Raw genomic sequence first — 10,353 nt, forward strand, 5'->3', positions numbered from 1 at the left:
ATCTGACAGAAGTAGCACCCAACAAAATGCAGATAGACATGAAACTAAATTATGCAACTGAACTTTTAGCAGGAAGCAAGCACTCACCAAAATTCAGACAGGCATGTAACTAACTTCTGTAATAACTGAATTTAGCAGGAAGCAAGCACTCACCAAAATTCAGATAGGCATGTAACTAAATTCTGCAACTGAATTTCTAGCAACAAGGAAGCACCCAGCAAAATTCAGATAGGCATTATACTAGATTCTGCAATGCAATGTTTATATTACTCAGAAGCAGAGCAGGTATCCACCAAAATTCAGTCTGACAGCTACATGTAACCCAAATTCAGACATACTACATGTAACCCAAATTCTTCTACAACTGAACTTGTAACCACCAAATTCAGACAAGCAAGCAACCAAATCAATTGGATCATCAGTGAGTCACCTGCAGCACGATGGAGTTGATGACATCGGCGTATCTGACGGCGAGGTTGAGCGACATACAGCGGGCGGGGGCCATGGCGTAGCACCTGGTGCGGCCCCTCTCGACCTTGCCGAGCTTGTCAAGGTTGAGCACGACGACCATGGTGAGCATGGCGGTGACGCCGGTGCCGAGGGAGTGGCCCGTGAAGGTGAGCGTGTAGGCGGGGTACCGGTCGAGGAGGTCCCGGAGCAGGTCGCACTCCCTGTCGAGCACCTAGCCGGCGGCGCAGAGGAGGCCGTTGTGGACGTAGCCGCCGTCGAAGCGGCGCTTGCCGAGGCGGTTGTCGAGGAGCAGTGCGTAGTCGGACTCGCGGCCGAGGTTGAGGCCGCGCAGCGCGAGCACGAAGTCGGCGTGCGCGTGGTTGAGGTAGACGAGGTAGGGCGTGACCCGGCCCCCCGTGTCGGCGTAGCTGCGGCAGCGCACGACGTTTGAGGGGTCGAGCAGGAGGGGCGGCGCAACGAGGAGGTCGGGCGGGGCGTAGTTGTCCATGACGAGGCGGCACATCCTGGGCACGGGCGCGAAGTCGGCGGCGGTGGCGTGGCCCTAGGTGGCGCTGTCGTGGTGGCCGGAGTGGACGCACCGCTTCCACACCCTGCAGCGGGGCGAGCCATAGGCGGCGGCGGCACTGGGGGGGCCCTGCGCGGGCGGCTCCCTCTCCATGGCGGGTTGGGACTTGGGAGAGGAGGAGAGGAGGTGGGAGTGGAGACGGGATTGGGGATCTGGATCGGGCGTTGAGTGTTTTTTTTGAGACATGGCATAGGATGGTTGGTGGGGTGGGGGCAGATGCAGGTGGTAGCGTGGGGTATATAACCCACGCTACTAGTACAGCTGGTCCCGGGAGGCATGGTGGAAATCACTTAGTAGTAGCAAGGGGTAAAAACCCGCGCTACTACTATCGGGTTATTAGTAGCGCGGTTTCCTCAAGCTCGCTACTGCTAATTAGCAGTAGCGTTTGTTTTTAAACCGCGCTGCTGCTAAGATTCTGTGTATAAGGTTTTCCCTAGTAGTGTTCGGCCTATGGCTCAAGACTTTCAATGTCAAGCCGAAGGTGATGCGTGGCAACCAGGCGGAGTGCAGAGGCGCCATGGTGGGCAATATGGCCAACGTCTTATGGCTCGAGGGTTCCTTTGTGGAGACCCTGAAGGGGTGGCAATCGGGATGGTTTTACATCACCGAGCCGCGCGACCCCGAATGGGTCGCAGCCCCCAAGTTTCGATCCGGACCCCCTACGCAGCTCACCTCCTGGAAGGAGATGGGCCTGTCGTGGGGTAAAAAAGGAGAGCTGACCGGACTCCAAACATGCATCCAAACCTTGGTGGACAAGAAACTCAAACTTGTCAACGTAGTCCAGGTTATGCTCATCCACCTGATCCTCCCGTGTCAACAACGGGCTTTCAACCCGTGGGAGTTCGACCCGGTGCGGCACCAAACTCTGAGCAGGCTCTTCGACACGACGTACGAAGATGCCTGGAAGGTGCTTTTCAAGGGCGCAAAGGCCCCCGCATCCGCTACCGAGGATCGTTGGATTCAGTATGCAGCGTCACGCGCATGCGGTAAGCTGTTTTTTCCTTTTACAGGGTATCCGTTTTTCATAGTTTGACTCCATGCGGGATCTAAGCTCCCTTACCTTTGACAGGATTGGCAGGTGACGTCCGAATAGATCAACTGTCCGGTTCCTTTGCCCGAACGCCCAGCGGACGCTCGCTTGGCGAAGCTGCTGGTTCCGGCACCCTATGTGGTACCGGAGAAGAAGGCCGCGAAAAAGGCCACGGGGACTCGGAAGAGTGCCCGGCGCCAGGAGGTGTCGGATCCATCATCCGACGGTTCCGAGGCACATTCCTCCTGTGAAGACGAGGAGGAAGAAGAAGATACCTCTCCCCCTCCAGCGGGAGGAGAGAAGAAAAGGAAGGCCGCCCTCTCTGGGGAGACCGGAGGGTCCAAGAAGGGGAAAATCCTTCCTCCGGACTACTCCACCGATGCCGACGATGGCGGAGAGGAATGGCCGCCCAGGACCAAGCCCCTGGCAAAATTGTAAGTATCCGGATACCAGAGTAATTCATAGTATTTGTTTATTGCACGGCTTTCCCTTATGTCGAATATGTTTATGCAGCCCACCCAAAGACCGGCTCGACACGTCGTCGAGCGGCTCACTGGACTCGTCGGATGTGAACTCGCTTCCGACGGCTTCCTCCCCCCTCCCTACAGACGACACCGAAGTGTTGTCCCAACAGGTTCCAAGCCGGGAGGAGGTGGTCCTGGAGGCGCCACAAGGCGACCTCCCAGACTCCAGGAGTAAAGGGGATGAAACCCCCCAGGGCTCCAAGTCTGGCTCTAGGCCGGACACCACTCCGGAACCTTCAAAGGTTCCAGAGTCCGGCGGGGGACCACCTTCCAAGAGGAGCAAGTCCACCGTGCCGGTGACCCCCGTCCAACCGGAGGCGCCGGACAATCTGTTGAAGGCGCTCCAAGGCGCCTCCATCGACGAGCAGCACCACACCATTATGAGTGCGGTGGTCCAGAAGGTTTAGTCCGCCAAGAGCGGACTGACTGAAGCTTGTACTAGCCTTTTAACAGGCTTTGAGGTAAGTAAAGAATGTGTAAATAATATTACCGCATAGACAGTAGCCCCTGACGCTCTGTTTGGCGTTCAGGAAGAAAAGCCGAATAGAGGATCAAATAAAATTCACAGGAGTCTAACAAAAAGGAGTCAATATGCGTATGCAGGCTTCTTTGCTTGCGTCCGCCGCACTGATGCGGAAGTGGACACGCTAAAGCAGAACCTCGAGCGGTCCGAGCAAGAGCTCGGGCGTGCCAAGAAGCAGCTCGAGGACAATGAAGGGAAGAAATACCTTGTTTAAATATAGATATAAAAAGTTGCAATTGCAAAAAATGACAGGATTATCATGGCTATTGTAGGGGCCACGTCTGAGGTGGCGACCCTTAAGCAAGCGCTGGTCGAGGCCGAGAAGAGGGCGGCCACGGAGCGCACCGAGCGGGAGAAGTATGAGGCCGAGGTTGGCAAGGTACGGCAAGAGCTCTAGGCTCTCATGAAAAAACATGAGAGTTTGGAGCTTGACTCAAAGACGCGAGCGTCCGAGCTCGCGGTGGCTATTGAAAATGCCAAGTCTGCCAAAGCCGAATCCCAGAAGACCCTCCAGGAGTTGGATGAGGTGAAGAAGATAGCAGCGGGTAAGGCATTCTTTATGCAAAGCAAACACATAAACGTGAGTTACTTGTTACTTACCCGAATCCGGAGCTCTCCAGGAGCGTTCGCAGATCTTCCCTGGAGTGTGTCCGATGCCGCCGCATTCTATCGAGCAGAGGAGGGCAACTCGACAGAGAAGGTGTTCTGGTCTCAGTATGCTGAGGCCAGACACCCCGTGCCCCTGAGCGACCAGCTGAAGCAACTGGTCGAGCTCCACAAGGCGGCCGAACAGGCCATGAAGGGCCTCATAGTTCGGCTGTGGCCTGGAGGGGCTCTGCCTGGGAGCTATTTCAGGCTGGTGCGGCAGCTGGGGGAGGCCTATTCAAGGCTCGAAGTCATCAAGCGCTCCGTCTGCATTGAAGGTGCCCGTAGGGCCCTTGCCCGTGCTAAGGTGCACTGGGGCAAGCTGGATGCTGAGAAGCTTGTGAAGGACGGGCCGCCGCCGGGGAAAGAGCATCGCAAGCCCGATAATTATTATAAGGATGTTCTGAAGGGTGCCTGCCTTGTGGTGGATGAATGTTCTAGGGATGTAATTTTTGAGTGAAACTTGCTCGTTTTGTCCTGTGCGCTGAAAACTTGTTCATATGCGCTAAGCAATGCTATTGGAATTTAAAATATTACCTTCTGTGCGGCTATTTATCAATTCTGAGAGATGGCAAGTCGTCGGCTTTTGCCCCCGTGCCGCTAGTGCTGGGGTGTTCGGGGATAAACCTGAGCGCTCTTTTTCCCATGTTTGGGTCCTTCGAGGGAGGCGCTCAGCCCAACGAACAAGGCAATCGGACTATAATGCGTGAACACTCTCACTTAGCCATAGAATTCTATAATTTTAAATTTCGGCGAAGCCCCTGGTATTCGGAAGACCGAGTTCGGGGTGCTATCCACGCCTTGGACGGAGAGAGCTGGCTCCTCACTCTAAGCGGCATAAGTCTTTAGGGACTCGAAAAACCTCTCGAACAGCGACCAGCTCTCGCTTCATCATGACAGTCAGTTTTAGCTTTCTCCACTGAGGTGCTCGACCCAGCTCAACTGGGGCACAATCGCAGTGGTTCTCCTAGTGCTACCTTAGCCGATATAGCGGAACATAAGGCACCAAAACATAGGAGCCGGGCAAACCCAACTATTGACCCAAGACATGATTCGGAGCCGATGCATATAATGCTATAAGTTCGGGGTGACGCACTTGTTAAAGTGTTCGGACTTCTCACACCATATTGAGGAGTACTAAAGCCGCGGGCGTATTTAGGCCGTACTAAAGTGTACGGGTGCAATATGTCGTTAAGGAACATATATATATATATATATATATATATATATATATATATATATATATATATAAGAGTAATGCAAAAATAGACAGAAGCTATGAACTATTTATTAAAGAGGGCTGCGATCAAAGCAGAACGATACAAATAATGCGATAAGCAAAAGGTTGGACTATGTAACATGTCCGTTCCAGGGGCAAGCTGCGGAATAGTATGCGAAACAGGTATACTGCTCGTGATAGAGACCACCTGGGAGTTCCGTAATGCGGCGTGGCTTGTCTGCTTCCCTAGTTCTTGCATCGTTTGTGCCGCAATTGAACTGCCGAACAGGCCTTCCAAAGAGTGGAGTCCTGAAAGTAAGAGAAAATTAAAAAATCGGCAGCCCTTGGTGCGGTTTAAGCCATGTTTCGGGCGTGCCGTGATGGTGCCCCTCCCCCTGTACCCATGGTATTTCTAGAGTGTAGTTATGTACGTGAAGTACTGGTATCACATTTTTGCGAGGGCTAGGGTTGGGGCCGCATTGCTACGCCTTCTCGGGTCGTGCCAGGCGGTCTTGTTGTAGGTTACTCCGGGCGCGCTTGACGGTGTCCGGTCGTTTAATGGACGAACTGGAGAACTTCCTAGACAAGCTGCTTTGTACTTTTGCTGCAAGGGCCGCCGTGTGCTCCTCCGTTCGGAGGGAGCGTTCGGTGTTTCCATTGACCGTAATTACTCCTCGAGGGCCTGTCATTTTGAGCTTAAGGTATGCGTAGTGCGGTATCGCATTGAACTTGGTGAATGCGGTTCGCCCAAGCAGTGCGTGATAGGCACTGCGGAATGGGACTATGTTGAAGATTAACTCCTCGCTTCAGAAATTATCCGGAGATCCGAAGACCACTTCAAGTGTGACTGAGCCTGTACAGTTGGCCTCTACACCTGGTATTACGCCTTTAAAGGTCGTTTTGGTGGGCTTAATCCTCGAGGGATCTATGCCCATTTTCCGCACTATATCCTGGTAAAGCAGGTTCAGGCTGCTGTCGCCGTCCATAAGGACTCTAGTGAGATGAAATCCGTCAATAATTGGGTCTAGAACCAATGCGGTGAATCCGCCATGACGGATGCTAGTGGGGTGGTCCCTTCGATCAAAGGTGATCGGGCAGGAGGACCATGGGTTGAACTTTGGGGCGACTGGCTCTACCGCGTATACGTCCCTTAACGCGCGCTTCCGCTCCCTTTTGTGGACGTGGGTTGCGTATATCATGTTCACCGTCCGCACTTGTGGGGGAAAACCCTTCTGTCCACTGTTGTTCGGCAGCCGGGGCTCCTCATCGTCATCGCTATGCAGCCCCTTGTCTTCATTTTCGGCGTTTAACTTGCCTGCCTGCTTGAACACCCAACAATCCCTGTTGGTGTGATTGGCCGGCTTTTCGGGGGTGCCATGTATCTGGCATAAGCGGTCGAGTATTCGGTCCAAACTGGACGGGCCCCTAGGATTCCTTTTGAATGGCTTTTTTCGCTGACCAGATTTAGAGCCTCTGAATCCGGCATTAACTGCCGTATCCTCAGTATTGTCGCTGTTAATGCGGCGCTTCTGCTTGTTGTGACGCGACCTGCCACTACTGTCCCTGGTATCCGAATTACCAGGGTTCTTGGTCATATTGTTGTTACGAGCAAGCCAGCTATCTTCTCCCGCGCAAAAGCAGGTCATGAGTGTCATGAGTGCTGCCATAGACTTCGGCTTTTCCTGTCCAAGGTGCCGGGCAAGCCACTCATCACGGATATTGTGCTTGAAGGCTACTAGGGCCTCAGCGTCCGGACAGTCGACTATTTGATTTTTCTTTGTTAGGAACCGTGTCCAGAATTTCCTGGCCGATTCCTCTGGCTGCTGAATTACGTGACTTAGGTCATCGGCGTCTGGGGGTCGCACATAAGTGCCCTGGAAATTGTCGAGGAATACGGCTTCCAGGTCCTCCCAACAACTGATTGATCCTGTTGGCAAGCTGTTAAGCCAATGCCGAGCTGGTCCTTTAAGCTTGAGTGGGAGGTATTTGATGGCGTGGAAATCATCGTCGCGGGCCATGTGGATATGAAGGAGATAATCCTCGATCCATACCGCAGGATCTGTTGTGCCACCATATGATTCGATATTTACGGGTTTGAAACCCTCGGGGATTTGATGATCCATTATTTCGTCTGTGAAGCATAGTGGGTGTGCGGCGCCTCTGTACTGGGCTATATCACGATGTAGCTCCAATGAGCTTTGTCTACTGTGTTCGGCACTGCCGAATTTGTGGCCGGTGTGACGGTTACCATCTCGAGCCGTGGGGCGCCCACGCGATCCGTAGATCGATCTTGTTTGCCTTGCCTTGTCCTCCAACATATCTCGTAAGTCTAGCGCATATTCCCGTGCCTTGGTACGGGGTGCGGCTTGAGTGGAGGGCCGAGAGGCCTCTCTGTCGCGGCCACGAGGTGGCCGGTCGGCTGCATCAAGTGCTTCCTCCTCTAATCGGGGTAGCAACCTGCGCTTTGGGTAGCTCTTGGAGGGGCGTTCGAGTTTATGCTCTTCGGCCGCAAGGACTTCAGTCCATCTGTCGAGTAGCAAATCTTGATCGGCTCTAAGCTGTTGCTATTTTTTCTTGAGGCTTCTTGCCGTGGCCATAAGCCTGCATTGAAAACGCTCTTGCTCGACGGGATCCTCTGGCACGACGAATTCGTCGTCGTCGAGGCTTGCCTCGTCTTCGGAGGGAGGCATATAATTATCGTCCTCGACCTCTCTGTCTGCCGCTCTCTCATGAGGGCTGGTTTCTCCATCCTCCTGTGCTAAATCTTGCTGGAGGGGGTTTTCTTCGGCACTTTCCGGAGTATTATTATCTCCCGTGCTGGAATCACCGTATTTGTTTTGGCGGGATTTTGAGTGGCGCCGCTGACGCTGGCGCTTAGGCTGTTTCCTGGAGGGGTCATCCTCCGCTATTCCATCGCCATCTCCTTCTTTTGGGGTGTCCACCATGTATATGTCATATGACGAGGTGGCTTTCCAGGGCCTGATAGGCGCTAGTTCTTCATCGTCTCCTTCATCAGCGTCCATACCGTCGATGTCTTCGGAGTCGAAGTCGAGCATGTCGGTTAAGTCATCGACAGTGGCTACAAAGTGGGGGGTGGGTGGGCTTTGAATTTCTTCATCGTCCGAATCCCAACCTTGCTGACCGTAGACCGGCCAGGGCTCTCCTGATAAAGAGAGAGACTTCAGTGTCTTCAGAATATCGCTGAAAGGCGAGTGCTGAAAGATGTCCGCAGCAGTAAACTCCATGATCGGCGCCCAATTGGATTCGATCGGCAGGGGCGCGGAGGGTTCAGAGTCCGGAGAGGAGTCCGGCTCCTTGAGGTCACGAGTCTCGCAGAGTGCGGGGCTGGTGTTCGGCTCGATCGCCATTGGGATCACAGCCCTCGAGGCGGCGTCCAACCACCCATCCTCGATCGGCGCAGTTGTCTCCGAATTAAGGGTCGAAGCCGATGCGGGTGCGGCCTCCAGGGCACTGTTCGGCGGCAGAGCTAGATCATGCTCGTCATAACAGTGCGGCGCGCTCGATAGTGGCTCGAATCCGTCAAAGATCAAGTCCTCGCGGATGTCAGCCGTGTAGTTTAAGCTTCCAAATCTAACCTGACGGCCAGGGGCATAGCTTTCGATCTGCTCCAGATGGCCAAGTGAATTGGCCCACAGTGCGAAGCCGCCGAAGACGAAGATCTGTCCGGGGAGGAAGGTCTCACCTTGGACTGCATCACCATTGATGATCGTAGGAGCCATCAAGCCTGACGACGACGACACAGAGGAACTCTTAATGAAAGCACCAATGTCAGTGTCAAAACAGGCGGATCTCGGGTAGGGGGTCCCGAACTATGCGTCTAGGCAGGATGGTAACAGGAGGCAAGGGACACGAAGTTTTACCCAGGTTCGGGCCCTCTCGATGGAGGTAAAACCCTACGTCCTGCTTGATTAATATTGATGATATGGGTAGTACAAGAGTAGATCTACCACGAGATCGAAGAGGCTAAACCCTAGAAGCTAGCCTATGGTATGATTGTTGTTGTGTATGTTGTCCTACGGACTAAAACCCTCCGGTTTATATAGACACCGGACGGGGTTAGGGTTACACAAAGTCGGTTACAATGGTAGGAGATCTACATATCCGTATCGCCAAGCTTGCCTTCCATGCCAAGGAAAGTCCCTTTCGGACACGGGACAAAGTCTTCAATCTTGTATCTTCATAGTCCAGGAGTCCGGCTGAAGGTATAGTCCGGCCATCCGGACACCCCCTAATCCAGGACTCCCTCACTCCTCATTTTTAGTTTCAAAATCACTGGCCACCTCAAGAGCTCTATCACGAGATTCCCTCACTCTATATAATTCTAGAGCAAAAGTCTCCTCAAGAGATTCCTTGGTGGTTTGTTCAAGTTCAAGAGCTTGAGAGAGGTCTGCAATCTCATTAGCGTAATCACGCTCATGACCTTCCATTTTATCAATGGTGACCTCATGCTCCTCAAGACGAGATTCCAACTCATCAATATAATTCTTGCCCTCAATGGCAATGGACATGATTTCCATGAAGTTGGAATGAGCAATTTTATTTTTATGAAGAGACTTAAAAACCATTTCCCCCTTAATTTTTAAGGAGGCACCATTATCATTCTCTTCATCATTATCCTCATCATTATTAGCATCAACATCATCATCAAGAGACATATTGGGTTTCAAAGTAGGAGATACCTTTGAAGCCTTAGCCATAAGGCAAAAAGGAATAGATGATGATGTAGGATCCCTTGAAGCACCATTTAAAACCACATCTTGTTCCATGGAGTGTTGGGTTTCCTCTACATTGTTAGCACCACAACTCGAGGAAATACAAGCATTTTTATCATGGCAACAGGATATAGCAAACATATCATCATGAGATTTAGTCAAGCAATTTCTACATGATATGCAGGGACTATCAACACAAGCATGTGAAACATTTGGAGTGCTCGAAGTGTTAAAGCCCAAAGAAGGAGCATTGCAATAAGATAGTGATGAAGGATCATCCACAATAAGCATACTATCATCATTGCAATGACCAACACTACTCACCATATCATTACCTTGTGGCAAACCACATGTAGGTGAAGTAGAAGAAGTTGAGAAGACTATACGACCGGATGTGGAGGGAGAACAATCATCCCCACAAAACTTGGACACGCCATATTTATCTTGAAGCTTTGTCCACAACTCATGAGCATCCCGAAATGACATGAGTTGAAATATAACTACATTGCTGAAAGCATCAAAAAGCACATTAGAAGCTTGAGCATTGAGATAAGAGTTTTTCTCATCCTCTAAAGATAATCTTTGGGGATCCTTTGGAGGAGAAAACCCATATCTACAATTCGCTCTAAATTTGGGTCCATGA

General features: G+C 52.1%; 1 pseudogene; it reads right to left on the bottom strand.

Moving 5' to 3' along the window:
• Positions 1-418: 418 nt before the first annotated feature.
• On the bottom strand, positions 419-1,129 carry LOC123084141 (uncharacterized; annotated as a pseudogene).
• Between the last annotated feature and the right edge of the window lie 9,224 nt (positions 1,130-10,353).

Source organism: Triticum aestivum, chromosome 4A (assembly GCF_018294505.1).
Source record: "Triticum aestivum cultivar Chinese Spring chromosome 4A, IWGSC CS RefSeq v2.1, whole genome shotgun sequence".
Taxonomy (NCBI): Eukaryota; Viridiplantae; Streptophyta; class Magnoliopsida; order Poales; family Poaceae; genus Triticum; species Triticum aestivum.